This window comes from Phalangium opilio, unplaced genomic scaffold, assembly GCF_054372755.1.
Source record: "Phalangium opilio isolate 3A_F unplaced genomic scaffold, DU_Popi_V2 ptg000217l_1, whole genome shotgun sequence".
Classification (NCBI taxonomy): domain Eukaryota; kingdom Metazoa; phylum Arthropoda; class Arachnida; order Opiliones; family Phalangiidae; genus Phalangium; species Phalangium opilio.
Window position 1 is genome coordinate 14,610,645 of NW_028324218.1, and position 22,503 is coordinate 14,633,147.

Below are 22,503 nucleotides of genomic sequence, written 5' to 3' on the forward strand. Positions count from 1 at the left end.
TTTGGATAGTATATCTTAAAGTAAATTATTTGCTTCAGGAAAAATTCCCTAGCTGCTTGAATGTGAGCCGAAATAGCTCAGTTGGGAGAGCGTTAGACTGAAGATCTAAAGGTCCATGGTTCGATCCCGGGTTTCGGCAACACGAGAGCTTTTTGGGTCGTGTATCTTAAAGTAAATTACTTGCTTCAGGAAACATTCGATAGCTGCTTGAACAAGAGCCGAAATAGCTCAGTTGGAAGAGCGTTAGACTAAAGATCTAAAGGTCCCTGGTTTGATCCCAGGTTTCGGCAATATGAAATCTTTTTGGATAGTATATCTTAAAGTAAATTATTTGCTTCAGGAAAAATTCCCTAGCTGCTTGAATGTGAGCCGAAATAGCTCAGTTGGGAGAGCGTTAGACTGAAGATCTAAAGGTCCCTGGTTCGATCCCGGATTTCGGCAACATGAAAGCTTTTTGGGTCGTGTACATTAAAGTAAACTGCTTTCCCAAGGAAAGTGTCCCTGGTTACATAAAAAAGAGCCGAAATAGCTCAGTTGGGAGAGCGTTAGACTGAAGATCTAAAGGTCCCTGGTTCGATCCCGGGTTTCGGCAACACGAGAGCTTTTTGGGTCGTGTATCTTAAAGTAAATTACTTGCTTCAGGAAAAATTCCCTAGCTGCTTGAATATGAGCCGAAATAGCTCAGTTGGGAGAGCGTTAGACTGAAGATCTCAAGGTCTTTGGTTCGATCCCGGGTTTCGGCAACACGAGAGCTTTTTGGGTCGTGTACCTTAAGGTAAATTATTTTCTTCAGGAAAAATTCCCTAGCTGCTTGAATGTGAGCCGAAATAGCTCAGTTGGGAGAGCGTTAGACTGAAGATCTAAAGGTCCATGGTTCGATCCCGGGTTTCGGCAACACGAGAGCTTTTTGGGTCGTGTATCTTAAAGTAAATTACTTGCTTCAGGAAAAATTCGATAGCTGCTTGAACAAGAGCCGAAATAGCTCAGTTGGAAGAGCGTTAGACTAAAGATCTAAAGGTCCCTGGTTTGATCCCAGGTTTCGGCAATATGAAATCTTTTTGGATAGTATATCTTAAAGTAAATTATTTGCTTCAGGAAAAATTCCCTAGCTGCTTGAATGTGAGCCGAAATAGCTCAGTTGGGAGAGCGTTAGACTGAAGATCTAAAGGTCCCTGGTTCGATCCCGGATTTCGGCATCACGAGAGCTTTTTGGGTCGAGTATCTTAAAGTAAATTATTTGCTTCAGGAAAGTTTACCTGGTCGCATGAATAAGAGCCGAAAAGCTCAGTTGGGAGAGCGTTAGACTGAAGATCTAAAGGTCCCTGGTTCGATCCCGGGTTTCGGCAACACGAGAGCTTTTTGGGTCGTGTATCTTAAAGTAAATTACTTGCTTCAGGAAACATTCGATAGCTGCTTGAACAAGAGCCGAAATAGCTCAGTTGGAAGAGCGTTAGACTAAAGATCTAAAGGTCCCTGGTTTGATCCCAGGTTTCGGCAATATGAAATCTTTTTGGATAGTATATCTTAAAGTAAATTATTTGCTTCAGGAAAAATTCCCTAGCTGCTTGAATGTGAGCCGAAATAGCTCAGTTGGGAGAGCGTTAGACTGAAGATCTAAAGGTCCCTGGTTCGATGCCGGGTTTCGGCAACACGGGAGTTTTTTGGGTCGTGTATCTTAAAGTAAATTACTTGCTTCAGGAAAAATTCCCTAGCTGCTTGAATATGAGCCGAAATAGCTCAGTTGGGAGAGCGTTAGACTGAAGATCTAAAGGTCCCTGGTTCGATCCCGGATTTCGGAAATACGAGAGCTTCTTGGGTCGTGTGTCTTAAAGTAAATTATTTGCTTCCTGAAAAATTCCCTAGCTGCTTGAATGTGAGCCGAAATAGCTCAGTTGGTAGAGCGTTAGACTGAAGATCTAAAGGTCCCTGGTTCGATCCCGGATTTCGGCAACATGAAAGCTTTTTGGGTCGTGTACATTAAAGTAAACTGCTTTCCCAAGGAAAGTGTCCCTGGTTACATAAAAAAGAGCCGAAATAGCTCAGTTGGGAGAGCGTTAGACTGAAGATCTAAAGGTCCCTGGTTCGATCCCGGGTTTCGGCAACATGAAAGCTTTTTGGGTCGTGTACATTAAAGTAAACTGCTTTCCCAAGGAAAGTGTCCCTGGTTACATGAAAAAGAGCCGAAATGGCTTAGTTGGGAGAGCGTTAGACTGAAGATCTAAAGGGTCCCTGGTTCGATCCCGGGTTTCGGCAACAGCAGAAGTGTTTGGATCGTGTCTCTTAAAGTAAATTATTTTCTTCAGGAAAAATTCCCTAGCTGCTTGAACAAGAGCCGAAATAGCTCAGTTGGAAGAGCGTTAGACTAAAGATCTAAAGGTCCCTGGTTTGATCCCAGGTTTCGGCAATATGAAATCTTTTTGGATAGTATATCTTAAAGTAAATTATTTGCTTCAGGAAAAATTCCCTAGCTGCTTGAATGTGAGCCGAAATAGCTCAGTTGGGAGAGCGTTAGACTGAAGATCTAAAGGTCCATGGTTCGATCCCGGGTTTCGGCAACACGAGAGCTTTTTGGGTCGTGTATCTTAAAGTAAATTACTTGCTTCAGGAAACATTCGATAGCTGCTTGAACAAGAGCCGAAATAGCTCAGTTGGAAGAGCGTTAGACTAAAGATCTAAAGGTCCCTGGTTTGATCCCAGGTTTCGGCAATATGAAATCTTTTTGGATAGTATATCTTAAAGTAAATTATTTGCTTCAGGAAAAATTCCCTAGCTGCTTGAATTGAGCCGAAATAGCTCAGTTGGGAGAGCGTTAGACTGAAGATCTAAAGGTCCCTGGTTCGATCCCGGATTTCGGCAACATGAAAGCTTTTTGGGTCGTGTACATTAAAGTAAACTGCTTTCCCAAGGAAAGTGTCCCTGGTTACATAAAAAAGAGCCGAAATAGCTCAGTTGGGAGAGCGTTAGACTGAAGATCTAAAGGTCCCTGGTTCGATCCCGGGTTTCGGCAACACGAGAGCTTTTTGGGTCGTGTATCTTAAAGTAAATTACTTGCTTCAGGAAAAATTCCCTAGCTGCTTGAATATGAGCCGAAATAGCTCAGTTGGGAGAGCGTTAGACTGAAGATCTCAAGGTCTTTGGTTCGATCCCGGGTTTCGGCAACACGAGAGCTTTTTGGGTCGTGTACCTTAAGGTAAATTATTTTCTTCAGGAAAAATTCCCTAGCTGCTTGAATGTGAGCCGAAATAGCTCAGTTGGGAGAGCGTTAGACTGAAGATCTAAAGGTCCATGGTTCGATCCCGGGTTTCGGCAACACGAGAGCTTTTTGGGTCGTGTATCTTAAAGTAAATTACTTGCTTCAGGAAAAATTCGATAGCTGCTTGAACAAGAGCCGAAATAGCTCAGTTGGAAGAGCGTTAGACTAAAGATCTAAAGGTCCCTGGTTTGATCCCAGGTTTCGGCAATATGAAATCTTTTTGGATAGTATATCTTAAAGTAAATTATTTGCTTCAGGAAAAATTCCCTAGCTGCTTGAATGTGAGCCGAAATAGCTCAGTTGGGAGAGCGTTAGACTGAAGATCTAAAGGTCCCTGGTTCGATCCCGGGTTTCGGCAACACGGGAGCTTTTTGGGTCGTGTATCTTAAAGTAAATTACTTGCTTCAGGAAAAATTCCCTAGCTGCTTGAATATGAGCCGAAATAGCTCAGTTGGGAGAGCGTTAGACTGAAGATCTAAAGGTCCCTGGTTCGATCCCGGGTTTCGGCAACACGAGAGCTTTTTGGGTCGTGTACCTTAAGGTAAATTACTTTCTTCAGGAAAAATTCCCTAGCTGCTTGAATATGAGCCGAAATAGCTCAGTTGGGAGAGCGTTAGACTGAAGATCTAAAGGTCGCTGGTTCGATCCCGGGTTTCGGCATCACGAGAGCTTTTTGGGTCGAGTATCTTAAAGTAAATTATTTGCTTGAGGAAAGTTTACCTGGTCGCATGAATAAGAGCCGAAAAGCTCAGTTGGGAGAGCGTTAGACTGAAGATCTAAAGGTCCCTGGTTCGATCCCGGGTTTCGGAAATACGAGAGCTTTTTGGGTCGTGTATCTTAAAGTAAATTATTTGCTTCCGGAAAAATTCCCTAGCTGCTTGAATGTGAGCCGAAATAGCTCAGTTGGGAGAGCGTTAGACTGAAGATCTAAAGGTCCCTGGTTCGATCCCGGGTTTCGGCAACACGAGAGCTTTTTGGGTCGTCTATCTTAAATTAAATTATTTGCTTCAGGAAAAATTCCCTAGCTGCTTGAATATGAGCCGAAATAGCTCAGTTGGGAGAGCGTTAGACTGAAGATCTAAAGGTCCCTGGTTCGATCCCGGGTTTCGGCAACACGAGAGCTTTTTGGGTCGTGTACCTTAAGGTAAATTACTTTCTTCAGGAAAAATTCCCTAGCTGCTTGAATATGAGCCGAAATAGCTCAGTTGGGAGAGCGTTAGACTGAAGATCTAAAGGTCCCTGGTTCGATCCCGGGTTTCGGCATCACGAGAGCTTTTTGGGTCGAGTATCTTAAAGTAAATTATTTGCTTCAGGAAAGTTTACCTGGTTGCATGAATGAGAGCCGAAATAGCTCAGTTGGGAGAGCGTTAGACTGAAGATCTAAAGGTCCCTGGTTTGATCCCAGGTTTCGGCAATATGAAAACTTTTTGGATAGTATATCTTAAAGTAAATTATTTGCTTCAGGAAAAATTCCCTAGCTGCTTGAATGTGAGCCGAAATAGCTCAGTTGGGAGAGCGTTAGACTGAAGATCTAAAGGTCCATGGTTCGATCCCGGGTTTCGGCAACACGAGAGCTTTTTGGGTCGTGTATCTTAAAGTAAATTACTTGCTTCAGGAAAAATTCCCTAGCTGCTTGAATGTGAGCCGAAATAGCTCAGTTGGGAGAGCGTTAGACTGAAGATCTACAGGTCCATCGTTCGATCCCGGGTTTCGGCAACATGAAAGCTTTTTGGGTCGTGTACATTAAAGTAAACTGCTTTCCCAAGGAAAGTGTCCCTGGTTACTTGAAAAAGAGCCGAAATGGCTTAGTTGGGAGAGCGTTAGACTGAAGATCTAAAGGGTCCCTGGTTCGATCCCGGGTTTCGGCAACAGCAGAAGTGTTTGGATCGTGTCTCTTAAAGTAAATTATTTTCTTCAGGAAAAATTCCCTAGCTGCTTGAACAAGAGCCGAAATAGCTCAGTTGGAAGAGCGTTAGACTAAAGATCTAAAGGTCCCTGGTTTGATCCCAGGTTTCGGCAATATGAAATCTTCTTGGATAGTATATCTTAAAGTAAATTATTTGCTTCAGGAAAAATTCCCTAGCTGCTTGAATGTGAGCCGAAATAGCTCAGTTGGGAGAGCGTTAGACTGAAGATCTAAAGGTCTTTGGTTCGATCCCGGGTTTCGGAAACACGAGAGCTTTTTGGGTCGTGTACCTTAAGGTAAATTATTTTCTTCAGGAAAAATTCCCTAGCTGCTTGAATGTGAGCCGAAATAGCTCAGTTGGGAGAGCGTTAGACTGAAGATCTAAAGGTCCCTGGTTCGATCCCGGGTTTCGGCAACATGAAAGCTTTTTGGGTCGTGTACATTAAAGTAAACTGCTTTCCCAAGGAAAGTGTCCCTGGTTACATGAAAAAGAGCCGAAATGGCTTAGTTGGGAGAGCGTTAGACTGAAGATCTAAAGGGTCCCTGGTTCGATCCCGGGTTTCGGCAACACGAGAGCTTTTTGGGTCGTGTATCTTAAAGTAAATTACTTGCTTCAGGAAAAATTCGATAGCTGCTTGAACAAGAGCCGAAATAGCTCAGTTGGAAGAGCGTTAGACTAAAGATCTAAAGGTCCCTGGTTTGATCCCAGGTTTCGGCAATATGAAATCTTTTTGGATAGTATATCTTAAAGTAAATTATTTGCTTCAGGAAAAATTCCCTAGCTGCTTGAATGTGAGCCGAAATAGCTCAATTGGGAGAGCGTTAGACTGAATATCTAAAGGTCCCTGGTTCGATCCCGGGTTTCGGCAATACGAGAGCTTTTTGGGTCGTGTATCTTAAAGTAAATTACTTGCTTCAGGAAAAATTCTCTAGCTGCTTGAATATGAGCCGAAATAGCTCAGTTGGGAGAGCGTTAGACTGAAGATCTAAAGGTCCCTGGTTCGATCCCGGGTTTCGGCAACACGAGAGCTTTTTGGGTCGTGTACCTTAAGGTAAATTACTTTCTTCAGGAAAAATTCCCTAGCTGCTTGAATATGAGCCGAAATAGCTCAGTTGGGAGAGCGTTAGACTGAAGATCTAAAGGTCCCTGGTTCGATCCCGGATTTCGGCATCACGAGAGCTTTTTGGGTCGAGTATCTTAAAGTAAATTATTTGCTTCAGGAAAGTTTACCTGGTCGCATGAATTAGAGCCGAAAAGCTCAGTTGGGAGAGCGTTAGACTGAAGATCTAAAGGTCCCTGGTTCGATCCCGGGTTTCGGAAATACGAGAGCTTTTTGGGTCGTGTATCTTAAAGTAAATTATTTGCTTCCGGAAAAATTCCCTAGCTGCTTGAATGTGAGCCGAAATAGCTCAGTTGGGAGAGCGTTAGACTGAAGATCTAAAGGTCCCTGGTTCGATCCCGGATTTCGGCAACATGAAAGCTTTTTGGGTCGTGTACCTTAAGGTAAATTACTTTCTTCAGGAAAAATTCCCTAGCTGCTTGAATGTGAGCCGAAGTAGATCAGTTGGGAGAGCGTTAGACTGAAGATCTAAAGGTCCCTGGTTCGATCCCGGGTTTCGGCAACATGAAGGCTTTTTGGGTCGTGTACATTAAAGTAAACTGCTTTCCCAAGGAATGTGTCCCTGGTTACATAAAAAAGAGCCGAAATAGCTCAGTTGGGAGAGCGTTAGACTGAAGATCTAAAGGTCCCTGGTTCGATCCCGGGTTTCGGCAACACGAGAGCTTTTTGGGTCGTGTATCTTAAAGTAAATTATTTGCTTCAGGAAAAATTACCTAGCTGCTTGAATATGAGCCGAAATAGCTCAGTTTGGAGAGCGTTAGATTGAAGATCTAAAGGTCCCTGGTTCGATCCCGCGTTTCGGCAACACGAGAGCTTTTTGGGTCGTGTACCTTAAGGTAAATTACTTTCTTCAGGAAAAATTCCCTAGCTGCTTGAATGTGAGCCGAAGTAGATCAGTTGGGAGAGCGTTAGACTGAAGATCTAAAGGTCCCTGGTTCGATCCCGGGTTTCGGCAACATGAAGGCTTTTTGGGTCGTGTACATTAAAGTAAACTGCTTTCCCAAGGAAAGTGTCCCTGGTTACATGAAAAAGAGCCGAAATAGCTTAGTTGGGAGAGCGTTAGACTGAAGATCTCAAGGTCCCTGGTTCGATCCCGGGTTTCGGCAACATGAAAGCTTTTTGGGTCGTGTACATTAAAGTAAACTGCTTTCCCAAGGAAAGTGTCCCTGGTTACATGAAAAAGAGCCGAAATGGCTTAGTTGGGAGAGCGTTAGACTGAAGATCTAAAGGGTACCTGGTTCGATCCCGGGTTTCGGCAACAGCAGAAGTGTTTGGATCGTGTCTCTTAAAGTAAATTATTTTCTTCAGGAAAAATTCCCTAGCTGCTTGAACAAGAGCCGAAATAGCTCAGTTGGAAGAGCGTTAGACTAAAGATCTAAAGTTCCCTGCTTTGATCCCAGGTTTCGGCAATATGAAATCTTTTTGGATAGTATATCTTAAAGTAAATTATTTGCTTCAGGAAAAATTCCCTAGCTGCTTGAATGTGAGCCGAAATAGCTCAGTTGGGAGAGCGTTAGACTGAAGATCGAAAGGTCCATGGTTCGATCCCGGGTTTCGGCAACACGAGAGCTTTTTGGGTCGTGTATCTTAAAGTAAATTACTTGCTTCAGGAAAAATTCGATAGTTGCTTGAACAAGAGCCGAAATAGCTCAGTTGGAAGAGCGTTAGACTAAAGATCTAAAGATCTAAAGGTCCCTGGTTTGATCCCAGGTTTCGGCAATATGAAATCTTTTTGGATAGTATATCTTAAAGTAAATTATTTGCTTCAGGAAAAATTCCCTAGCTGCTTGAATGTGAGCCGAAATATCTCAGTTGGGAGAGCGTTAGACTGAAGATCTAAAGGTCCCTGGTTCGATCCCGGGTTTCGGCAACACGGGAGCTTTTTGGGTCGTGTATCTTAAAGTAAATTACTTGCTTCAGGAAAAATTCCCTAGCTGCTTGAATATGAGCCGAAATAGCTCAGTTGGGAGAGCGTTAGACTGAAGATCTAAAGGTCCCTGGTTCGATCCCGGGTTTCGGCAACACGAGAGCTTTTTGGGTCGTGTACCTTAAGGTAAATTACTTTCTTCAGGAAAAATTCCCTAGCTGCTTGAATATGAGCCGAAATAGCTCAGTTGGGAGAGCGTTAGACTGAATATCTAAAGGTCCCTGGTTCGATCCCGGATTTCGGCATCACGAGAGCTTTTTGGGTCGAGTATCTTAAAGTAAATTATTTGCTTCAGGAAAGTTTACCTGGTTGCATGAATAAGAGCCGAAAAGCTCAGTTGGGAGAGCGTTAGACTGAAGATCTAAAGGTCCCTGGTTCGATCCCGGGTTTCGGAAATACGAGAGCTTTTTGGGTCGTGTATCTTAAAGTAAATTATTTGCTTCCGGAAAAATTCCCTAGCTGCTTGAATGTGAGACGAAATAGCTCAGTTGGGAGAGCGTTAGACTGAAGATCTAAAGGTCCCTGGTTCGATCCCGGGTTTCGGCAACACGAGAGCTTTTTGGGTCGTCTATCTTAAATTAAATTATTTGCTTCAGGAAAAATTCCCTAGCTGCTTGAATATGAGCCGAAATAGCTCAGTTGGGAGAGCGTTAGACTGAAGATCTAAAGGTCCCTGGTTCGATCCCGGGTTTCGGCAACACGAGAGCTTTTTGGGTCGTGTACCTTAAGGTAAATTACTTTCTTCAGGAAAAATTCCCTAGCTGCTTGAATATGAGCCGAAATAGCTCAGTTGGGAGAGCGTTAGACTGAAGATCTAAAGGTCCCTGGTTCGATCCCGGGTTTCGGCATCACGAGAGCTTTTTGGGTCGAGTATCTTAAAGTAAATTATTTGCTTCAGGAAAGTTTACCTGGTTGCATGAATGAGAGCCGAAATAGCTTAGTTGGGACAGCGTTAGACTGAAGATCTAAAGGGTCCCTGGTTCGATCCCGGGTTTCGGCAACAGCAGAAGTGTTTGGATCGTGTCTCTTAAAGTACATTATTTTCTTCAGGAAAAATTCCCTAGCTGCTTGAACAAGAGCCGAAATAGCTCAGTTGGAAGAGCGTTAGACTAAAGATCTAAAGGTCCCTGGTTTGATCCCAGGTTTCGGCAATATGAAATCTTTTTGGATAGTATATCTTAAAGTAAATTATTTGCTTCAGGAAAAATTCCCTAGCTGCTTGAATGTGAGCCGAAATAGCTCAGTTGGGAGAGCGTTAGACTGAAGATCTAAAGGTCCCTGGTTCGATCCCGGGTTTCGGCAACACGAGAGCTTTTTGGGTCGTGTATCTTAAAGTAAATTACTTGCTTCAGGAAAAATTCCCTAGCTGCTTGAATATGAGCCGAAATAGCTCAGTTGGGAGAGCGTTAGACTGAAGATCTAAAGGTCCCTGGTTCGATCCCGGGTTTCGGCAACACGAGAGCTTTTTGGGTCGTGTACCTTAAGGTAAATTACTTTCTTCAGGAAAAATTCCCTAGCTGCTTGAATATGAGCCGAAATAGCTCAGTTGGGAGAGCGTTAGGATGAAGATCTAAAGGTCCCTGGTTCGATCCCGAGTTTCGGCATCACGAGAGCTTTTTGGGTCGAGTATCTTAAAGTAAATTATTTGCTTCAGGAAAGATTACCTGGTTGCATGAATAAGAGCCGAAAAGCTCAGTTGCGAGAGCGTTAGACTGAAGATCTAAAGGTCCCTGGTTCGATCCCGGGTTTCGGAAATACGAGAGCTTTTTGGGTCGTGAATCTTAAAGGAAATTATTTGCTTCCGGAAAAATTCCCTAGCTGCTTGAATGTGAGCCGAAATAGCTCAGTTGGGAGAGCGTTAGACTGAAGATGTAAAGGTCCCTGGTTCGATCCCGGGTTTCGGCAACACGAGAGCTTTTTGGGTCGTCTATCTTAAATTAAATTATTTGCTTCAGGAAAAATTCCCTAGCTGTTTGAATATGAGCCGAAATAGCTCAGTTGGGAGAGCGTTAGACTGAAGATCTAAAGGTCCCTGGTTCGATCCCGGGTTTCGGCAACACGAGAGCTTTTTGGGTCGTTTATCTTAAATTAAATTATTTGCTTCAGGAAAAATTCCCTAGCTGCTTGAGTATGAGCCGAAATAGCTCAGTTGGGAGAGCGTTAGACTGAAGATCTAAAGGTCCCTGGTTCGATCCCGGGTTTCGGCAACACGAGAGCTTTTTGGGTCGTGTACCTTAAGGTAAATTACTTTCTTCAGGAAAAATTCCCTAGCTGCTTGAATATGAGCCGAAATAGCTCAGTTGGGAGAGCGTTAGACTGAAGATCTAAAGGTCCCTGGTTCGATCCCGGGTTTCGGCAACACGAGAGCTTTTTGGGTCGTCTATCTTAAAGTAAATTATTTGCTTCAGCAAAGTTTACCTGGTTGCATGAATAAGAGCCGAAAAGCTCAGTTGGGAGAGCGTTAGACTGAAGATCTAAAGGTCCCTGGTTCGATCCCGGGTTTCGGAAATACGAGAGCTTTTTGGGTCGTGTATCTTAAAGTAAATTATTTGCTTCAGGAAAAATTCCCTAGCTGATTGAATATGAGCCGAAATTGCTCAGTTGGGAGAGCGTTAGACTGAAGATCTAAAGGTCCCTGGTTCGATCCCGGGTTTCGGCAACAGCAGAGGTGTTTGGATCGTGTATCTTAAAATAAATTATTTTCTTCAGCAAAAATTCCCCTAGCTGCGTGAATATGAGCCGAAATTGCTCAGTTGGGAGAGCGTAAGACTGAAGATATAAAGGTCCCTGGTTCGATCCCGGGTTTCGGAAATACGAGAGCTTTTTGGGTCGTGTATCTTAAAGTAAATTATTTGCTTCAGGAAAAATTACCTAGCTGCTTGAATATGAGCCGAAATAGCTCAGTTGGGAGAGCGTTAGACTGAAGATCTAAAGGTCCCAGGTTCGATCCCGCGTTTCGGCAACACGAGAGCTTTTTGGGTCGTGTACCTTAAGGTAAATTACTTTCTTCAGGAAAAATTCCCTAGCTGCTTGAATGTGAGCCGAAGTAGATCAGTTGGGAGAGCGTTAGACTGAAGATCTAAAGGTCCCTGGTTCGATCCCGGGTTTCGGCAACATGAAGGCTTTTTGGGTCGTGTACATTAAAGTAAACTGCTTTCCCAAGGAAAGTGTCCCTGGTTACATGAAAAAGAGCCGAAATAGCTTAGTTGGGAGAGCGTTAGACTGAAGATCTAAAGGTCCCTGGTTTGATCCCAGGTTTCGGCAATATGAAATCTTTTTGGATAGTATATCTTAAAGTAAATTATTTTCTTCAGGAAAAATTCCCTAGCTGCTTGAACAAGAGCCGAAATAGCTCAGTTGGAAGAGCGTTAGACTAAAGATCTAAAGGTCCCTGGTTTGATCCCAGGTTTCGGCAATATGAAATCTTTTTGGATAGTATATCTTAAAGTAAATTATTTGCTTCAGGAAAAATTCCCTAGCTGCTTGAATGTGAGCCGAAATAGCTCAGTTGGGAGAGCGTTAGACTGAAGATCTAAAGGTCCCTGGTTCGATCCCGGGTTTCGGCAACACGAGAGCTTTTTGGGTCGTGTATCTTAAAGTAAATTACTTGCTTCAGGAAAAATTCCCTAGCGGCTTGAATATGAGCCGAAATAGCTCAGTTGGGAGAGCGTTAGACTGAAGATCTAAAGGTCCCTGGTTCGATCCGGGGTTTCAGCATCACGAGAGCTTTTTGGGTCGAGTATCTTAAAGTAAATTATTTGCTTCAGGAAAGTTTACCTGGTTGCATGAATGAGAGCCGAAATAGCTCAGTTGGGAGAGCGTTAGAATGAAGATCTAAAGGTCCCTGGTTCGATCCCGGGTTTCGGCAACATGAAAGCTTTTTGGGTCGTGTACATTAAAGTAAACTGCTTTCCCAAGGAAAGTGTCCCTGGTTACATGAAAAAGAGCCGAAATAGCTTAGTTGGGAGAGCGTTAGACTGAAGATCTAAAGGGTCCCTGGTTCGATCCCGGGTTTTGGCAACAGCAGAAGTGTTTGGATCGTGTCTCTTAAAGTAAATTATTTTCTTCAGGAAAAATTCCCTAGCTGCTTGAATATGAGCCGAAATAGCTCAGTTGGGAGAGCGTTAGACTGAAGATCTAAAGGTCCCTGGTTCGATCCCGGGTTTCGGCATCACGAGAGCTTTTTGGGTCGAGTATCTTAAAGTAAATTATTTGCTTCAGGAAAGATTACCTGGTTGCATGAATAAGAGCCGAAAAGCTCAGTTGCGAGAGCGTTAGACTGAAGATCTAAAGGTCCCTGGTTCGATCCCGGGTTTCGGAAATACGAGAGCTTTTTGGGTCGTGTATCTTAAAGTAAATTATTTGCTTCCGGAAAAATTCCCTAGATGCTTGAATGTGAGCCGAAATACCTCAGTTGGGAGAGCGTTAGACTGAAGATCTAAAGTTCCCTGGTTCGATCCCGGGTTTCGGCAACACGAGAGCTTTTTGGGTCGTCTATCTTAAATTAAATTATTTGCTTCAGGAAAAATTCCCTAGCTGCTTGAATATGAGCCGAAATAGCTCAGTTGGGAGTGCGTTAGACTGAAGATCTAAAGGTCCCTGGTTCGATCCCGGGTTTCGGCAACACGAGAGCTTTTTGGGTCGTCTATCTTAAATTAAATTATTTGCTTCAGGAAAAATTCCCTAGCTGCTTGAGTATGAGCCGAAATAGCTCAGTTGGGAGAGCGTTAGACTGAAGATCTAAAGGTCCCTGGTTCGATCCCGGGTTTCGGCAACACGAAAGCTTTTTGGGTCGTGTACCTTAAGGTAAATTACTTTCTTCAGGAAAAATTCCCTAGCTGCTTGAATATGAGCCGAAATAGCTCAGTTGGGAGAGTGTTAGACTGAAGATCTAAAGGTCCCTGGTTCGATCCCGGGTTTCGGCATCACGAGAGCTTTTTGGGTCGAGTATCTTAAAGTAAATTATTTGCTTCAGGAAAGTTTTCCTGGTTGCATAAATAAGAGCCGAAAAGCTCAGTTGGGAGAGCGTTAGACTGAAGATCTAGAGGTCCCTGGTTCGATCCCGGGTTTCGGCAATATGAAAGCTTTTTGGGTCGTGTACATTAAAGTAAACTGTTTTCCTAAGGAAAGGTTCGCTGTTTACATGAATAAGAGCCGAAATACCTCAGTTGGAAGAGCGTTAGACTAAAGATCTGAAGGTCCCTGGTTTGATCCCAGGTTTCGGCAATATGAATTCTTTTTGGATAGTATATCTTAAAGTAAATTATTTGCTTCAGAAAAGTTTCCCTGGTTTCATGAAAGAGAGCCGAAATAGCTCAGTTGGGAGGGCGTTAGACTGAAGATCTAAAGGGCCTGGTTCGATCCCGGGTTTCGGCAACATGAAAGCTTTCTGGGTCGTGTACATTAAGGTAAACTTTTTTCCCAAGGAAAGTGTCCCTAGTTACAAGAAAAAGAGCCGAAATAGCTTAGTTGGGAGAGCGTTAGACTGAAAATCTAAAGGTCCCTGGTTCGATCCCGGGTTTCGGCAATAGGAGAGGTTTTTGGATCGTGTATCTTAAAGTAAATTATTTGCTTCAGGAAAAATTCCCTAGCTGCTTGAATATGAGCCGAAATAGCTCAGTTGGGAGAGCGTTAGACTGAAGATCTAAAGGTCCCTGGTTGGATCCCGGGTTTCGGCAACACGAGAGCTTTTTGGGTCGTGTATCTTAAAGCAAATTACTTGCTTCAGGAAAAATTCTTTAGCGGCTTGAATATGAGCCGAAATAGCTCAGTTGGGAGAGCGTTAGACTGAAGATCTAAAGGTCCCTGGTTCGATCCCGGGTTTCGGCAACACGAGAGCTTTTTGGGTCGTGTATCTTAAAGTAAATTATTTGCTTCAGGAAAGTTTACCTGGTTGCATGAACGAGAGCAGAAATAGCTCAGTTGAGAGAGCGTTAGACTTAAGATCTAAAGGTCCCTGGTTTGATCCCGGGTTTCGGCAACAGGAGAGGTTTTTGGATCGTGTACCTTAAGGTAAATTACTTTCTTCAGGAAAAATTCCCAAGTTGCTTGAACATGAGCCGAAATAGCTCAGTTGGGAGAGCGTTAGACTGAAGATCTAAAGGTCCCTGGTTCGATCCCGGGTTTCGGCATCACGAGAGCTTTATGGGTCGAGTATCTTAAAGTAAATTATTTGCTTCAGGAAATTTTACCTGGTTGCATGAATAAGAGCCGAAATAGCTCAGTTGGGAGAGCGTTAGACTGAAGATCTAAAGGTCCCTGGTTCGATCTCGGGTTTCGGCAACAGCAGAGGTGTTTGGGTCGTGTATCTTAAAGTAAATTATTTTCTTCAGGAAAAATTCCCTAGCTGCTTGAATATGAGCCGAAATAGCTCAGTTGGGAGTGCGTTAGACTGAAGATCTAAAGGTCCCTGGTTCGATCCTAGGTTTCGGCAACAGGAGAGGTTTTTGGATCGTGTATCTTAAAGTAAATTATTTTCTTCAGGAAAAATTCCCTAGCTGCTTGAACAAGAGCCGAAATAGCTCAGTTGGAAGAGCGTTTGACTAAAGATCTAAAGGTCCTGGTTCGATCCCGGGTTTCGGCAACATGAAAGCTTTCTGGGTCGTGTAAATTAAAGTAAACTTTTTTCCCAAGGAAAGTGTCCCTAGTTAAAAGAAAAAGAGCCGAAATAGCTTAGTTGGGAGAGCGTTAGACTGAAGATCTAAAGGTCCCTGGTTTGATCCCAGGTTTCGGCAATATGAAATATTTTTGGATAGTATATCTTAGAGTAAATTATTTGCTTCAGAAAAGTTTCCCTGGTTTCATGAAAGAGAGCCGAAATAGCTCAGATGGGAGAGCGTTAGACTGAAGATCTAAAGGTCCCTGGTTCGATCCCGGGTTTCTTCAACACGAGAGCTTTTTGGGTCGTCTATCTTAAATTAAATTATTTGCTTCAGGAAAAATTCCCTAGCTGCTTGAATATGAGCCGAAATAGCTCAGTTGGGAGAGCGTTAGACTGAAGATCTAAAGGTCCCTGGTTCGATCCCGGGTTTCGGCAACACGAGAGCTTTTTGGGTCGTCTATCTTAAATTAAATTATTTGCTTCAGGAAAAATTCCCTAGCTGCTTGAGTATGAGCCGAAATAGCTCAGTTGGGAGAGCGTTAGACTGAAGATCTAAAGGTCCCTGGTTCGATCCCGGGTTTCGGCATCACGAGAGCTTTTTGGGTCGAGTATCTTAAAGTAAATTATTTGCTTCAGGAAAGTTTACCTGGTTGCATAAATAAGAGCCGAAAAGCTCAGTTGGGAGAGCGTTAGACTGAAGATCTAGAGGTCCCTGGTTCGATCCCGGGTTTCGGCAATATGAATTCTTTTTGGATAGTATATCTTAAAGTAAATTATTTGCTTCAGAAAAGTTTCCCTGGTTTCATGAAAGAGAGCCGAAATAGCTCAGTTGGGAGGGCGTTAGACTGAAGATCTAAAGGGCCTGGTTCGATCCCGGGTTTTGGCAACATGAAAGCTTTCTGGGTCGTGTACATTAAGGTAAACTTTTTTCCCAAGGAAAGTGTCCCTAGTTACAAGAAAAAGAGCCGAAATAGCTTAGTTGGGAGAGCGTTAGACTGAAGATCTAAAGGTCCCTGGTTTGATCGCAGATTTCGGCAATATGTAATATTTTTGGATAGTATATCTTAGAGTAAATTATTTGCTTCAGAAAAGTTTCCCTGGTTTCATGAAAGGGAGCCGAAATAGCTCAGATGGGAGGGCGTTAGACTGAAAATCTAAAGGTCCCTGGTTCGATCCCGGGTTTCGGCAACAGGAGAGGTTTTTGGATCGTGTATCTTAAAGTAAATTATTTGCTTCAGGAAAAATTCCCTAGCTGCTTGAATATGAGCCGAAAGAGGTCAGTTGGGAGAGCGTTAGACTGAAGATCTAAAGGTCCCTGGTTCGATCCCGGGTTTCGGCAACACGAGAGCTTTTTGGGTCGTGTATCTTAAAGCAAATTACTTGCTTCAGGAAAAATTCCCTAGCGGCTTGAATATGAGCCGAAATAGCTCAGTTGGGAGAGCGTTAGACTGAAGATCTAAAGGTCCCTGGTTCGATCCCGGGTTTCGGCAACACGAGAGCTTTTTGGGTCGTGTACCTTAAGGTAAATTACTTTCTTCAGGAAAAATTCCCTAGCTGCTTGAATATGAGCCGAAATAGCTCAGTTGGGAGAGCGTTAGACTGAAGATCTAAAGGTCCCTGGTTTGATCCCAGGTTTCGGCAATATGAAATCTTTTTGGATAGTATATCTTAAAGTAAATTATTTGCTTCAGGAAAAATTCCCTAGCTGCTTGAATGTGAGCCGAAATAGCTCAGTTGGGAGAGCGTTAGACTGAAGATCTAAAGGTCCCTTTTTCGATCCCGGGTTTCGGCAACACGAGAGCTTTTTGGGTCGTGTATCTTAAAGTAAATTACTTGCTTCAGGAAAAATTCCCTAGCGGCTTGAATATGAGCCGAAATAGCTCAGTTGGGAGAGCGTTAGACTGAAGATCTAAAGGTCCCTGGTTCGATCCCGGGTTTCGGCAACACGAGAGCTTTTTGGGTCGTGTACCTTAAGGTAAATTACTTTCTTCAGGAAAAATTCCCTAGCTGCTTGAATATGAGCCGAAATAGCTCAGTTGGGAGAGCGTTAGACCGAAGATCTAAAGGTCCCTGGTTCGATCCCGGGTTTCGGCATCACGAGAGCTTTTTGGGTCGAGTATCTTAAAGTAAATTATTTGCTTCAGGAAAGATTACCTGGTTGCATGAATAAGAGCCGAAAAGCTCAGTTGCGAGAGCGTTAGGCTGAAGATCTAAAGGTCCCTGGTTCGATCCCGGGTTTCGGAAATACGAGAGCTTTTTGGGTCGTGTAACTTAAGGTAAATTACTTTCTTCAGGAAAAATTCCCTAGCTGCTTGAATATGAGCCGAAAAAGCTCAGTTGGGAGAGCGTTAGACTGAAGATCTAAAGGTCCCTGGTTCGATCCCGGGTTTCGGCATCGCGAGAGCTTTTTGGGTCGAGTATCTTAAAGTAAATAATTTGCTTCAGGAAAGATTACCTGGTTGCATGAATAAGAGCCGAAAAGCTCAGTTTCGAGAGCGTTAGACTGAAGATCTAAAGGTCCCTGGTTCGATCCCGGGTTTCGGAAATACGAGAGCTTTTTGGGTCGTGTATCTTAAAGTAAATTATTTGCTTCCGGAAAAATTCCCTAGCTGCTTGAATGTGAGCCGAAATAGCTCAGTTGGGAGAGCGTTAGACTGAAGATCTAAAGGTCCCTGGTTCGATCCCGGGTTTCGGCAACACGAGAGCTTTTTGGGTCGTCTATCTTAAATTAAATTATTTGCTACAGGAAAAATTCCCTAGCTGCTTGAGTATGAGCCGAAATAGCTCAGTTGGGAGAGCGTTAGACTGAAGATCTAAAGGTCCCTGGTTCGATCCCGGGTTTCGGCAACACGAGAGCTTTTTGGGTCGTGTACCTTAAGGTAAATTACTTTCTTCAGGAAAAATTCTCTAGCTGCTTGAATATGAGCCGAAATAGCTCAGTTGGGAGAGCGTTAGACTGAAGATCTAAAGGTCCCTGGTTCGATCCCGGGTTTCGTTAACACGAGAGCTTTTTGGGTCGTGTACCTTAAGGTAAATTACTTTCTTCAGGAAAAATTCCCTAGCTGCTTGAATATGAGCCGAAATAGCTCAGTTGGGAGAGCGTTAGACCGAAGATCTAAAGGTCCCTGGTTCGATCCCGGGTTTCGGCATCACGAGAGCTTTTTGGGTCGAGTATCTTAAAGTAAATTATTTGCTTCAGGAAAGATTACCTGGTTGCATGAATAAGAGCCGAAAAGCTCAGTTGCGAGAGCGTTAGGCTGAAGATCTAAAGGTCCCTGGTTCGATCCCGGGTTTCGGAAATACGAGAGCTTTTTGGGTCGTGTACCTTAAGGTAAATTACTTTCTTCAGGAAAAATTCCCTAGCTGCTTGAATATGAGCCGAAATAGCTCAGTTGGGAGAGCGTTAGACTGAAGATCTAAAGGTCCCTGGTTCGATCCCGGGTTTCGGCATCGCGAGAGCTTTTTGGGTCGAGTATCTTAAAGTAAATTATTTGCTTCAGGAAAAATTCCCTAGCTGCTTGAATATGAGCCGAAATAGCTCAGTTGGGAGAGCGTTAGACTGAAGATCTAAAGGTCCCTGGTTCGATCCCGGGTATCGGCAACACGAGAGCTTTTTGGGTCGTGTATCTTAAAGTAAATTATTTGCTTCAGGAAAAATTCCCTAGCTGCTTGAACAAGAGCCGAAATACCTCAGTTGGAAGAGCGTTAGACTAAAGATCTGAAGGTCCCTGGTTCGATCCCGGGTTTCGGCAACACGAGAGCTTTTTGGGTCGTGTACCTTAAGGTAAATTACTTTCTTCAGGAAAAATTCCCTAGCTGCTTGAATATGAGCCGAAATAGCTCAGTTGGGAGAGCGTTAGACTGAAGATCTAAAGGTCCCTGGTTCGATCCCGGGTTTCGGCATCACGAGAGCTTTTTGGGTTGAGTATCTTAAAGTAAATTATTTGCTTCAGGAAAGTTTACCTGGTTGCATAAATAAGAGCCGAAAAGCTCAGTTGGGAGAGCGTTAGACTGAAGATCTAGAGGTCCCTAGTTCGATCCCGGGTTTCGGCAATATGAAAGCTTTTTGGGTCGTGTACATTAAAGTAAACTGTTTTCCTAAGGAAAGGTTCGCTGTTTACATGAATAAGAGCCGAAATAGCTCAGTTGGGAGAGCGTTAGAGTGTAATGTAAAGGTCCCTGGTTCGATCCCGGGTTTCGGCAACACGAGAGCTTTTTGGGTCGTGTATCTTAAAGTAAATTATTTGCTTCAGGAAAGTTTACCTGGTTGCATGAACGAGAGCAGAAATAGCTCAGTTGAGAGAGCGTTAGACTTAAGATCTAAAGGTCCCTGGTTTGATCCCGGGTTTCGGCAACAGGAGAGGTTTTTGGATCGTGTACCTTAAGGTAAATTACTTTCTTCAGGAAAAATTCCCAAGTTGCTTGAACTTGAGCCGAAATAGCTCAGTTGGGAGAGCGTTAGACTGAAGATCTAAAGGTCCCTGGTTCGATCCCGGGTTTCGGCATCACGAGAGCTGTATGGGTCGAGTATCTTAAAGTAAATTATTTGCTTCAGGAAATTTTACCTGGTTGCATGAATAAGAGCCGAAATAGCTCAGTTGGGAGAGCGTTAGACTGAAGATCTAAAGGTCCCTGGTTCGATCCCGGGTTTCGGCAACACGAGAGCTTTTTGGGTCGTGTATCTTAAAGTAAATTATTTGCTTCAGGAAAAATTCCCTAGCTGCTTGAATATGAGCCGAAATAGCTCAGTTGGAAGAGCGTTAGACTAAAGATCTGAAGGTCCCTGGTTCGATCCCGGGTTTCGGCAACACGAGAGCTTTTTGGGTCGTGTACCTTAAGGTAAATTACTTTCTTCAGGAAAAATTCCCTAGCTGCTTGAATATGAGCCGAAATAGCTCAGTTGGGAGAGCGTTAGACTGAAGATCTAAAGGTCCCTGGTTCGATCCCGGGTTTCGGCATCACGAGAGCTTTTTGGGTCGAGTATCTTAAAGTAAATTATTTGCTTCAGGAAAGTTTACCTGGTTGCATAAATAAGAGCCGAAAAGCTCAGTTGGGAGAGCGTTAGACTGAAGATCTAGAGGTCCCTGGTTCGATCCCGGGTTTCGGCAATATGAAAGCTTTTTGGGTCGTGTACATTAAAGTAAACTGTTTTCCTAAGGAAAGGTTCGCTGTTTACATGAATAAGAGCCGAAATACCTCAGTTGGAAGAGCGTTAGACTAAAGATCTGAAGGTCCCTGGTTTGATCCCAGGTTTCGGCAATATGAATTCTTTTTGGATAGTATATCTTAAAGTAAATTATTTGCTTCAGAAAAGTTTCCCTGGTTTCATGAAAGAGAGCCGAAATAGCTCAGTTGGGAGGGCGTTAGACTGAAGATCTAAAGGGCCTGGTTCGATCCCGGGTTTCGGCAACATGAAAGCTTTCTGGGTCGTGTACATTAAGGTAAACTTTTTTCCCAAGGAAAGTGTCCCTAGTTACAAGAAAAAGAGCCGAAATAGCTTAGTTGGGAGAGCGTTAGACTGAAGATCTAAAGGTCCCTGGTTTGATCCCAGATTTCGGCAATATGTAATATTTTTGGATAGTATATCTTAGAGTAAATTATTTGCTTCAGAAAAGTTTCCCTGGTTTCATGAAAGGGAGCCGAAATAGCTCAGATGGGAGGGCGTTAGACTGAAAATCTAAAGGTCCCTGGTTCGATCCCGGGTTTCGGCAACAGGAGAGGTTTTTGGATCGTGTATCTTAAAGTAAATTATTTGCTTCAGGAAAAATTCCCTAGCTGCTTGAATATGAGCCGAAATAGCTCAGTTGGGAGAGCGTTAGACTGAAGATCTAAAGGTCCCTGGTTCGATCCCGGGTTTCGGCAACACGAGAGCTTTTTGGGTCGTGTATCTTAAAGCAAATTACTTGCTTCAGGAAAAATTCCCTAGCGGCTTGAATATGAGCCGAAATAGCTCAGTTGGGAGAGCGTTAGACTGAAGATCTAAAGGTCCCTGGTTCGATCCCGGGTTTCGGCAACACGAGAGCTTTTTGGGTCGTGTACCTTAAGGTAAATTACTTTCTTCAGGAAAAATTCCCTAGCTGCTTGAATATGAGCCGAAATAGCTCAGTTGGGAGAGCGTTAGACTGAAGATCTAAAGGTCCCTGGTTTGATCCCAGGTTTCGGCAATATGAAATCTTTTTGGATAGTATATCTTAAAGTAAATTATTTGCTTCAGGAAAAATTCCCTAGCTGCTTGAATGTGAGCCGAAATAGCTCAGTTGGGAGAGCGTTAGACTGAAGATCTAAAGGTCCCTGTTTCGATCCCGGGTTTCGGCAACACGAGAGCTTTTTGGGTCGTGTACCTTAAGGTAAATTACTTTCTTCAGGAAAAATTCCCTAGCGCTTTGAATATGAGCCGAAATAGCTCAGTTGGGAGAGCGTTAGACTGAAGATCTAAAGGTCCCTGGTTCGATCCCGGGTTTCGGCAACACGAGAGCTTTTTGGGTCGTCTATCTTAAATTAAATTATTTGCTTCAGGAAAAATTCCCTAGCTGCTTGAATATGAGCCGAAATAGCTCAGTTGGGAGAGCGTTAGACTGAAGATCTAAAGGTCCCTGGTTCGATCCCGGGTTTCGGCAACACGAGAGCTTTTTGGGTCGTCTATCTTAAATTAAATTATTTGCTTCAGGAAAAATTCCCTAGCTGCTTGAGTATGAGCCGAAATAGCTCAGTTGGGAGAGCGTTAGACTGAAGATCTAAAGGTCCCTGGTTCGATCCCGGGTTTCGGCAACACGAGAGCTTTTTGGGTCGTGTACCTTAAGGTAAATTACTTTCTTCAGGAAAAATTCCCTAGCTGCTTGAATATGAGCCGAAATAGCTCAGTTGGGAGAGCGTTAGACTGAAGATCTAAAGGTCCCTGGTTCGATCCCGGGTTTCGGCATCACGAGAGCTTTTTGGGTCGAGTATCTTAAAGTAAATTATTTGCTTCAGGAAAGTTTACCTGGTTGCATAAAAAAGAGCCGAAAAGCTCAGTTGGGAGAGCGTTAGACTGAAGATCTAGAGGTCCCTGGTTCGATCCCGGGTTTCGGCAATATGAAAGCTTTTTGGGTCGTGTACATTAAAGTAAACGGTTTTCCTAAGGAAAGGTTCGCTGTTTACATGAATAAGAGCCGAAATAGCTCAGTTGGGAGAGCGTTAGACTGAAGATCTAAAGGTCCCTGGTTCGATCCCGGGTTTCGGCAACACGAGAGCTTTTTGGGTCGTGTATCTTAAAGTAAATTATTTGCTTCAGGAAAGTTTACCTGGTTGCATGAACGAGAGCAGAAATAGCTCAGTTGAGAGAGCGTTAGACTTGAGATCTAAAGGTCCCTGGTTTGATCCCGGGTTTCGGCAACAGGAGAGGTTTTTGGATCGTGTACCTTAAGGTAAATTACTTTCTTCAGGAAAAATTCCCAAGTTGCTTGAACATGAGCCGAAATAGCTCAGTTGGGAGAGCGTTAGACTGAAGATCTAAAGGTCCCTGGTTCGATCCCGGGTTTCGGCATCACGAGAGCTTTATGGGTCGAGTATCTTAAAGTAAATTATTTGCTTCAGGAAATTTTACCTGGTTGCATGAATAAGAGGCGAAATAGCTCAGTTGGGAGAGCGTTAGACTGAAGATCTAAAGGTCCCTGGTTCGATCTCGGGTTTCGGCAACAGCAGAGGTGTTTGGGTCGT

General features: G+C 43.6%; 82 non-coding genes across 82 annotated transcripts; all 82 read left to right on the forward strand.

Annotated features, from left to right (window-relative positions):
* Positions 1-66: 66 nt before the first annotated feature.
* On the forward strand, positions 67-139 carry TRNAF-GAA (transfer RNA phenylalanine (anticodon GAA)). The gene has a single exon. It is a non-coding gene; the product is annotated as a tRNA-Phe (tRNA).
* A 78-nt stretch (positions 140-217) lies between these two features.
* Positions 218-290, forward strand: TRNAF-AAA (transfer RNA phenylalanine (anticodon AAA)). Its single transcript has one exon. It is a non-coding gene; the product is annotated as a tRNA-Phe (tRNA).
* Positions 291-368: 78 nt separating this feature from the next.
* Positions 369-441, forward strand: TRNAF-GAA (transfer RNA phenylalanine (anticodon GAA)). Its single transcript has one exon. It is a non-coding gene; the product is annotated as a tRNA-Phe (tRNA).
* A 78-nt stretch (positions 442-519) lies between these two features.
* Positions 520-592, forward strand: TRNAF-GAA (transfer RNA phenylalanine (anticodon GAA)). Its single transcript has one exon. It is a non-coding gene; the product is annotated as a tRNA-Phe (tRNA).
* A 229-nt stretch (positions 593-821) lies between these two features.
* On the forward strand, positions 822-894 carry TRNAF-GAA (transfer RNA phenylalanine (anticodon GAA)). The gene has a single exon. It is a non-coding gene; the product is annotated as a tRNA-Phe (tRNA).
* Positions 895-972: 78 nt separating this feature from the next.
* On the forward strand, positions 973-1,045 carry TRNAF-AAA (transfer RNA phenylalanine (anticodon AAA)). The gene has a single exon. It is a non-coding gene; the product is annotated as a tRNA-Phe (tRNA).
* Positions 1,046-1,123: 78 nt separating this feature from the next.
* On the forward strand, positions 1,124-1,196 carry TRNAF-GAA (transfer RNA phenylalanine (anticodon GAA)). Its single transcript has one exon. It is a non-coding gene; the product is annotated as a tRNA-Phe (tRNA).
* Positions 1,197-1,424: 228 nt separating this feature from the next.
* Positions 1,425-1,497, forward strand: TRNAF-AAA (transfer RNA phenylalanine (anticodon AAA)). The gene has a single exon. It is a non-coding gene; the product is annotated as a tRNA-Phe (tRNA).
* A 78-nt stretch (positions 1,498-1,575) lies between these two features.
* TRNAF-GAA (transfer RNA phenylalanine (anticodon GAA)) lies at positions 1,576-1,648 on the forward strand. The gene has a single exon. It is a non-coding gene; the product is annotated as a tRNA-Phe (tRNA).
* A 229-nt stretch (positions 1,649-1,877) lies between these two features.
* On the forward strand, positions 1,878-1,950 carry TRNAF-GAA (transfer RNA phenylalanine (anticodon GAA)). The gene has a single exon. It is a non-coding gene; the product is annotated as a tRNA-Phe (tRNA).
* Positions 1,951-2,028: 78 nt separating this feature from the next.
* Positions 2,029-2,101, forward strand: TRNAF-GAA (transfer RNA phenylalanine (anticodon GAA)). The gene has a single exon. It is a non-coding gene; the product is annotated as a tRNA-Phe (tRNA).
* Positions 2,102-2,331: 230 nt separating this feature from the next.
* On the forward strand, positions 2,332-2,404 carry TRNAF-AAA (transfer RNA phenylalanine (anticodon AAA)). Its single transcript has one exon. It is a non-coding gene; the product is annotated as a tRNA-Phe (tRNA).
* A 78-nt stretch (positions 2,405-2,482) lies between these two features.
* Positions 2,483-2,555, forward strand: TRNAF-GAA (transfer RNA phenylalanine (anticodon GAA)). Its single transcript has one exon. It is a non-coding gene; the product is annotated as a tRNA-Phe (tRNA).
* A 78-nt stretch (positions 2,556-2,633) lies between these two features.
* TRNAF-AAA (transfer RNA phenylalanine (anticodon AAA)) lies at positions 2,634-2,706 on the forward strand. The gene has a single exon. It is a non-coding gene; the product is annotated as a tRNA-Phe (tRNA).
* A 77-nt stretch (positions 2,707-2,783) lies between these two features.
* On the forward strand, positions 2,784-2,856 carry TRNAF-GAA (transfer RNA phenylalanine (anticodon GAA)). The gene has a single exon. It is a non-coding gene; the product is annotated as a tRNA-Phe (tRNA).
* A 78-nt stretch (positions 2,857-2,934) lies between these two features.
* TRNAF-GAA (transfer RNA phenylalanine (anticodon GAA)) lies at positions 2,935-3,007 on the forward strand. Its single transcript has one exon. It is a non-coding gene; the product is annotated as a tRNA-Phe (tRNA).
* A 229-nt stretch (positions 3,008-3,236) lies between these two features.
* TRNAF-GAA (transfer RNA phenylalanine (anticodon GAA)) lies at positions 3,237-3,309 on the forward strand. The gene has a single exon. It is a non-coding gene; the product is annotated as a tRNA-Phe (tRNA).
* Positions 3,310-3,387: 78 nt separating this feature from the next.
* TRNAF-AAA (transfer RNA phenylalanine (anticodon AAA)) lies at positions 3,388-3,460 on the forward strand. Its single transcript has one exon. It is a non-coding gene; the product is annotated as a tRNA-Phe (tRNA).
* Positions 3,461-3,538: 78 nt separating this feature from the next.
* On the forward strand, positions 3,539-3,611 carry TRNAF-GAA (transfer RNA phenylalanine (anticodon GAA)). Its single transcript has one exon. It is a non-coding gene; the product is annotated as a tRNA-Phe (tRNA).
* Positions 3,612-3,689: 78 nt separating this feature from the next.
* On the forward strand, positions 3,690-3,762 carry TRNAF-GAA (transfer RNA phenylalanine (anticodon GAA)). The gene has a single exon. It is a non-coding gene; the product is annotated as a tRNA-Phe (tRNA).
* A 379-nt stretch (positions 3,763-4,141) lies between these two features.
* On the forward strand, positions 4,142-4,214 carry TRNAF-GAA (transfer RNA phenylalanine (anticodon GAA)). Its single transcript has one exon. It is a non-coding gene; the product is annotated as a tRNA-Phe (tRNA).
* A 78-nt stretch (positions 4,215-4,292) lies between these two features.
* On the forward strand, positions 4,293-4,365 carry TRNAF-GAA (transfer RNA phenylalanine (anticodon GAA)). The gene has a single exon. It is a non-coding gene; the product is annotated as a tRNA-Phe (tRNA).
* Positions 4,366-4,443: 78 nt separating this feature from the next.
* Positions 4,444-4,516, forward strand: TRNAF-GAA (transfer RNA phenylalanine (anticodon GAA)). Its single transcript has one exon. It is a non-coding gene; the product is annotated as a tRNA-Phe (tRNA).
* A 78-nt stretch (positions 4,517-4,594) lies between these two features.
* On the forward strand, positions 4,595-4,667 carry TRNAF-GAA (transfer RNA phenylalanine (anticodon GAA)). Its single transcript has one exon. It is a non-coding gene; the product is annotated as a tRNA-Phe (tRNA).
* A 78-nt stretch (positions 4,668-4,745) lies between these two features.
* On the forward strand, positions 4,746-4,818 carry TRNAF-GAA (transfer RNA phenylalanine (anticodon GAA)). Its single transcript has one exon. It is a non-coding gene; the product is annotated as a tRNA-Phe (tRNA).
* A 381-nt stretch (positions 4,819-5,199) lies between these two features.
* On the forward strand, positions 5,200-5,272 carry TRNAF-AAA (transfer RNA phenylalanine (anticodon AAA)). Its single transcript has one exon. It is a non-coding gene; the product is annotated as a tRNA-Phe (tRNA).
* Positions 5,273-5,501: 229 nt separating this feature from the next.
* On the forward strand, positions 5,502-5,574 carry TRNAF-GAA (transfer RNA phenylalanine (anticodon GAA)). Its single transcript has one exon. It is a non-coding gene; the product is annotated as a tRNA-Phe (tRNA).
* Positions 5,575-5,804: 230 nt separating this feature from the next.
* TRNAF-AAA (transfer RNA phenylalanine (anticodon AAA)) lies at positions 5,805-5,877 on the forward strand. The gene has a single exon. It is a non-coding gene; the product is annotated as a tRNA-Phe (tRNA).
* Positions 5,878-6,106: 229 nt separating this feature from the next.
* TRNAF-GAA (transfer RNA phenylalanine (anticodon GAA)) lies at positions 6,107-6,179 on the forward strand. The gene has a single exon. It is a non-coding gene; the product is annotated as a tRNA-Phe (tRNA).
* Positions 6,180-6,257: 78 nt separating this feature from the next.
* Positions 6,258-6,330, forward strand: TRNAF-GAA (transfer RNA phenylalanine (anticodon GAA)). The gene has a single exon. It is a non-coding gene; the product is annotated as a tRNA-Phe (tRNA).
* A 228-nt stretch (positions 6,331-6,558) lies between these two features.
* On the forward strand, positions 6,559-6,631 carry TRNAF-GAA (transfer RNA phenylalanine (anticodon GAA)). The gene has a single exon. It is a non-coding gene; the product is annotated as a tRNA-Phe (tRNA).
* A 229-nt stretch (positions 6,632-6,860) lies between these two features.
* On the forward strand, positions 6,861-6,933 carry TRNAF-GAA (transfer RNA phenylalanine (anticodon GAA)). Its single transcript has one exon. It is a non-coding gene; the product is annotated as a tRNA-Phe (tRNA).
* A 380-nt stretch (positions 6,934-7,313) lies between these two features.
* On the forward strand, positions 7,314-7,386 carry TRNAF-GAA (transfer RNA phenylalanine (anticodon GAA)). Its single transcript has one exon. It is a non-coding gene; the product is annotated as a tRNA-Phe (tRNA).
* Positions 7,387-7,616: 230 nt separating this feature from the next.
* Positions 7,617-7,689, forward strand: TRNAF-AAA (transfer RNA phenylalanine (anticodon AAA)). Its single transcript has one exon. It is a non-coding gene; the product is annotated as a tRNA-Phe (tRNA).
* A 229-nt stretch (positions 7,690-7,918) lies between these two features.
* TRNAF-AAA (transfer RNA phenylalanine (anticodon AAA)) lies at positions 7,919-7,999 on the forward strand. The gene is given in 2 exon segments: positions 7,919-7,955; positions 7,964-7,999. It is a non-coding gene; the product is annotated as a tRNA-Phe (tRNA).
* A 229-nt stretch (positions 8,000-8,228) lies between these two features.
* On the forward strand, positions 8,229-8,301 carry TRNAF-GAA (transfer RNA phenylalanine (anticodon GAA)). The gene has a single exon. It is a non-coding gene; the product is annotated as a tRNA-Phe (tRNA).
* A 530-nt stretch (positions 8,302-8,831) lies between these two features.
* TRNAF-GAA (transfer RNA phenylalanine (anticodon GAA)) lies at positions 8,832-8,904 on the forward strand. The gene has a single exon. It is a non-coding gene; the product is annotated as a tRNA-Phe (tRNA).
* Positions 8,905-8,982: 78 nt separating this feature from the next.
* On the forward strand, positions 8,983-9,055 carry TRNAF-GAA (transfer RNA phenylalanine (anticodon GAA)). The gene has a single exon. It is a non-coding gene; the product is annotated as a tRNA-Phe (tRNA).
* Positions 9,056-9,285: 230 nt separating this feature from the next.
* Positions 9,286-9,358, forward strand: TRNAF-AAA (transfer RNA phenylalanine (anticodon AAA)). Its single transcript has one exon. It is a non-coding gene; the product is annotated as a tRNA-Phe (tRNA).
* A 78-nt stretch (positions 9,359-9,436) lies between these two features.
* TRNAF-GAA (transfer RNA phenylalanine (anticodon GAA)) lies at positions 9,437-9,509 on the forward strand. The gene has a single exon. It is a non-coding gene; the product is annotated as a tRNA-Phe (tRNA).
* Positions 9,510-9,587: 78 nt separating this feature from the next.
* On the forward strand, positions 9,588-9,660 carry TRNAF-GAA (transfer RNA phenylalanine (anticodon GAA)). Its single transcript has one exon. It is a non-coding gene; the product is annotated as a tRNA-Phe (tRNA).
* A 530-nt stretch (positions 9,661-10,190) lies between these two features.
* TRNAF-GAA (transfer RNA phenylalanine (anticodon GAA)) lies at positions 10,191-10,263 on the forward strand. The gene has a single exon. It is a non-coding gene; the product is annotated as a tRNA-Phe (tRNA).
* Positions 10,264-10,341: 78 nt separating this feature from the next.
* TRNAF-GAA (transfer RNA phenylalanine (anticodon GAA)) lies at positions 10,342-10,414 on the forward strand. The gene has a single exon. It is a non-coding gene; the product is annotated as a tRNA-Phe (tRNA).
* A 78-nt stretch (positions 10,415-10,492) lies between these two features.
* TRNAF-GAA (transfer RNA phenylalanine (anticodon GAA)) lies at positions 10,493-10,565 on the forward strand. Its single transcript has one exon. It is a non-coding gene; the product is annotated as a tRNA-Phe (tRNA).
* Positions 10,566-10,793: 228 nt separating this feature from the next.
* TRNAF-GAA (transfer RNA phenylalanine (anticodon GAA)) lies at positions 10,794-10,866 on the forward strand. Its single transcript has one exon. It is a non-coding gene; the product is annotated as a tRNA-Phe (tRNA).
* Positions 10,867-11,549: 683 nt separating this feature from the next.
* TRNAF-AAA (transfer RNA phenylalanine (anticodon AAA)) lies at positions 11,550-11,622 on the forward strand. Its single transcript has one exon. It is a non-coding gene; the product is annotated as a tRNA-Phe (tRNA).
* Positions 11,623-11,700: 78 nt separating this feature from the next.
* TRNAF-GAA (transfer RNA phenylalanine (anticodon GAA)) lies at positions 11,701-11,773 on the forward strand. Its single transcript has one exon. It is a non-coding gene; the product is annotated as a tRNA-Phe (tRNA).
* Positions 11,774-12,305: 532 nt separating this feature from the next.
* TRNAF-GAA (transfer RNA phenylalanine (anticodon GAA)) lies at positions 12,306-12,378 on the forward strand. Its single transcript has one exon. It is a non-coding gene; the product is annotated as a tRNA-Phe (tRNA).
* Positions 12,379-12,908: 530 nt separating this feature from the next.
* Positions 12,909-12,981, forward strand: TRNAF-GAA (transfer RNA phenylalanine (anticodon GAA)). Its single transcript has one exon. It is a non-coding gene; the product is annotated as a tRNA-Phe (tRNA).
* Positions 12,982-13,059: 78 nt separating this feature from the next.
* TRNAF-GAA (transfer RNA phenylalanine (anticodon GAA)) lies at positions 13,060-13,132 on the forward strand. Its single transcript has one exon. It is a non-coding gene; the product is annotated as a tRNA-Phe (tRNA).
* A 228-nt stretch (positions 13,133-13,360) lies between these two features.
* On the forward strand, positions 13,361-13,433 carry TRNAF-AAA (transfer RNA phenylalanine (anticodon AAA)). Its single transcript has one exon. It is a non-coding gene; the product is annotated as a tRNA-Phe (tRNA).
* Positions 13,434-13,661: 228 nt separating this feature from the next.
* Positions 13,662-13,734, forward strand: TRNAF-GAA (transfer RNA phenylalanine (anticodon GAA)). Its single transcript has one exon. It is a non-coding gene; the product is annotated as a tRNA-Phe (tRNA).
* A 229-nt stretch (positions 13,735-13,963) lies between these two features.
* On the forward strand, positions 13,964-14,036 carry TRNAF-GAA (transfer RNA phenylalanine (anticodon GAA)). Its single transcript has one exon. It is a non-coding gene; the product is annotated as a tRNA-Phe (tRNA).
* A 229-nt stretch (positions 14,037-14,265) lies between these two features.
* On the forward strand, positions 14,266-14,338 carry TRNAF-GAA (transfer RNA phenylalanine (anticodon GAA)). The gene has a single exon. It is a non-coding gene; the product is annotated as a tRNA-Phe (tRNA).
* Positions 14,339-14,718: 380 nt separating this feature from the next.
* On the forward strand, positions 14,719-14,790 carry TRNAF-AAA (transfer RNA phenylalanine (anticodon AAA)). The gene has a single exon. It is a non-coding gene; the product is annotated as a tRNA-Phe (tRNA).
* Positions 14,791-15,170: 380 nt separating this feature from the next.
* Positions 15,171-15,243, forward strand: TRNAF-GAA (transfer RNA phenylalanine (anticodon GAA)). The gene has a single exon. It is a non-coding gene; the product is annotated as a tRNA-Phe (tRNA).
* A 78-nt stretch (positions 15,244-15,321) lies between these two features.
* TRNAF-GAA (transfer RNA phenylalanine (anticodon GAA)) lies at positions 15,322-15,394 on the forward strand. The gene has a single exon. It is a non-coding gene; the product is annotated as a tRNA-Phe (tRNA).
* Positions 15,395-16,225: 831 nt separating this feature from the next.
* TRNAF-GAA (transfer RNA phenylalanine (anticodon GAA)) lies at positions 16,226-16,298 on the forward strand. Its single transcript has one exon. It is a non-coding gene; the product is annotated as a tRNA-Phe (tRNA).
* Positions 16,299-16,376: 78 nt separating this feature from the next.
* On the forward strand, positions 16,377-16,449 carry TRNAF-GAA (transfer RNA phenylalanine (anticodon GAA)). The gene has a single exon. It is a non-coding gene; the product is annotated as a tRNA-Phe (tRNA).
* A 229-nt stretch (positions 16,450-16,678) lies between these two features.
* On the forward strand, positions 16,679-16,751 carry TRNAF-GAA (transfer RNA phenylalanine (anticodon GAA)). Its single transcript has one exon. It is a non-coding gene; the product is annotated as a tRNA-Phe (tRNA).
* Positions 16,752-16,829: 78 nt separating this feature from the next.
* Positions 16,830-16,902, forward strand: TRNAF-GAA (transfer RNA phenylalanine (anticodon GAA)). Its single transcript has one exon. It is a non-coding gene; the product is annotated as a tRNA-Phe (tRNA).
* Positions 16,903-17,431: 529 nt separating this feature from the next.
* TRNAF-GAA (transfer RNA phenylalanine (anticodon GAA)) lies at positions 17,432-17,504 on the forward strand. Its single transcript has one exon. It is a non-coding gene; the product is annotated as a tRNA-Phe (tRNA).
* A 78-nt stretch (positions 17,505-17,582) lies between these two features.
* TRNAF-GAA (transfer RNA phenylalanine (anticodon GAA)) lies at positions 17,583-17,655 on the forward strand. Its single transcript has one exon. It is a non-coding gene; the product is annotated as a tRNA-Phe (tRNA).
* Positions 17,656-17,884: 229 nt separating this feature from the next.
* TRNAF-GAA (transfer RNA phenylalanine (anticodon GAA)) lies at positions 17,885-17,957 on the forward strand. Its single transcript has one exon. It is a non-coding gene; the product is annotated as a tRNA-Phe (tRNA).
* Positions 17,958-18,185: 228 nt separating this feature from the next.
* TRNAF-GAA (transfer RNA phenylalanine (anticodon GAA)) lies at positions 18,186-18,258 on the forward strand. Its single transcript has one exon. It is a non-coding gene; the product is annotated as a tRNA-Phe (tRNA).
* Positions 18,259-18,487: 229 nt separating this feature from the next.
* On the forward strand, positions 18,488-18,560 carry TRNAF-AAA (transfer RNA phenylalanine (anticodon AAA)). Its single transcript has one exon. It is a non-coding gene; the product is annotated as a tRNA-Phe (tRNA).
* Positions 18,561-18,638: 78 nt separating this feature from the next.
* Positions 18,639-18,711, forward strand: TRNAF-GAA (transfer RNA phenylalanine (anticodon GAA)). The gene has a single exon. It is a non-coding gene; the product is annotated as a tRNA-Phe (tRNA).
* Positions 18,712-19,240: 529 nt separating this feature from the next.
* On the forward strand, positions 19,241-19,313 carry TRNAF-GAA (transfer RNA phenylalanine (anticodon GAA)). The gene has a single exon. It is a non-coding gene; the product is annotated as a tRNA-Phe (tRNA).
* A 78-nt stretch (positions 19,314-19,391) lies between these two features.
* On the forward strand, positions 19,392-19,464 carry TRNAF-GAA (transfer RNA phenylalanine (anticodon GAA)). Its single transcript has one exon. It is a non-coding gene; the product is annotated as a tRNA-Phe (tRNA).
* A 78-nt stretch (positions 19,465-19,542) lies between these two features.
* TRNAF-AAA (transfer RNA phenylalanine (anticodon AAA)) lies at positions 19,543-19,615 on the forward strand. Its single transcript has one exon. It is a non-coding gene; the product is annotated as a tRNA-Phe (tRNA).
* Positions 19,616-19,693: 78 nt separating this feature from the next.
* On the forward strand, positions 19,694-19,766 carry TRNAF-GAA (transfer RNA phenylalanine (anticodon GAA)). Its single transcript has one exon. It is a non-coding gene; the product is annotated as a tRNA-Phe (tRNA).
* Positions 19,767-19,994: 228 nt separating this feature from the next.
* On the forward strand, positions 19,995-20,067 carry TRNAF-AAA (transfer RNA phenylalanine (anticodon AAA)). The gene has a single exon. It is a non-coding gene; the product is annotated as a tRNA-Phe (tRNA).
* Positions 20,068-20,597: 530 nt separating this feature from the next.
* On the forward strand, positions 20,598-20,670 carry TRNAF-GAA (transfer RNA phenylalanine (anticodon GAA)). Its single transcript has one exon. It is a non-coding gene; the product is annotated as a tRNA-Phe (tRNA).
* Positions 20,671-20,748: 78 nt separating this feature from the next.
* Positions 20,749-20,821, forward strand: TRNAF-GAA (transfer RNA phenylalanine (anticodon GAA)). Its single transcript has one exon. It is a non-coding gene; the product is annotated as a tRNA-Phe (tRNA).
* Positions 20,822-20,899: 78 nt separating this feature from the next.
* On the forward strand, positions 20,900-20,972 carry TRNAF-GAA (transfer RNA phenylalanine (anticodon GAA)). Its single transcript has one exon. It is a non-coding gene; the product is annotated as a tRNA-Phe (tRNA).
* Positions 20,973-21,201: 229 nt separating this feature from the next.
* On the forward strand, positions 21,202-21,274 carry TRNAF-GAA (transfer RNA phenylalanine (anticodon GAA)). Its single transcript has one exon. It is a non-coding gene; the product is annotated as a tRNA-Phe (tRNA).
* Positions 21,275-21,352: 78 nt separating this feature from the next.
* Positions 21,353-21,425, forward strand: TRNAF-GAA (transfer RNA phenylalanine (anticodon GAA)). Its single transcript has one exon. It is a non-coding gene; the product is annotated as a tRNA-Phe (tRNA).
* A 78-nt stretch (positions 21,426-21,503) lies between these two features.
* TRNAF-GAA (transfer RNA phenylalanine (anticodon GAA)) lies at positions 21,504-21,576 on the forward strand. The gene has a single exon. It is a non-coding gene; the product is annotated as a tRNA-Phe (tRNA).
* Positions 21,577-21,654: 78 nt separating this feature from the next.
* On the forward strand, positions 21,655-21,727 carry TRNAF-GAA (transfer RNA phenylalanine (anticodon GAA)). The gene has a single exon. It is a non-coding gene; the product is annotated as a tRNA-Phe (tRNA).
* A 228-nt stretch (positions 21,728-21,955) lies between these two features.
* TRNAF-GAA (transfer RNA phenylalanine (anticodon GAA)) lies at positions 21,956-22,028 on the forward strand. Its single transcript has one exon. It is a non-coding gene; the product is annotated as a tRNA-Phe (tRNA).
* Positions 22,029-22,106: 78 nt separating this feature from the next.
* Positions 22,107-22,179, forward strand: TRNAS-UGA (transfer RNA serine (anticodon UGA)). The gene has a single exon. It is a non-coding gene; the product is annotated as a tRNA-Ser (tRNA).
* A 78-nt stretch (positions 22,180-22,257) lies between these two features.
* TRNAF-GAA (transfer RNA phenylalanine (anticodon GAA)) lies at positions 22,258-22,330 on the forward strand. Its single transcript has one exon. It is a non-coding gene; the product is annotated as a tRNA-Phe (tRNA).
* The last annotated feature ends 173 nt before the right edge of the window (positions 22,331-22,503 follow it).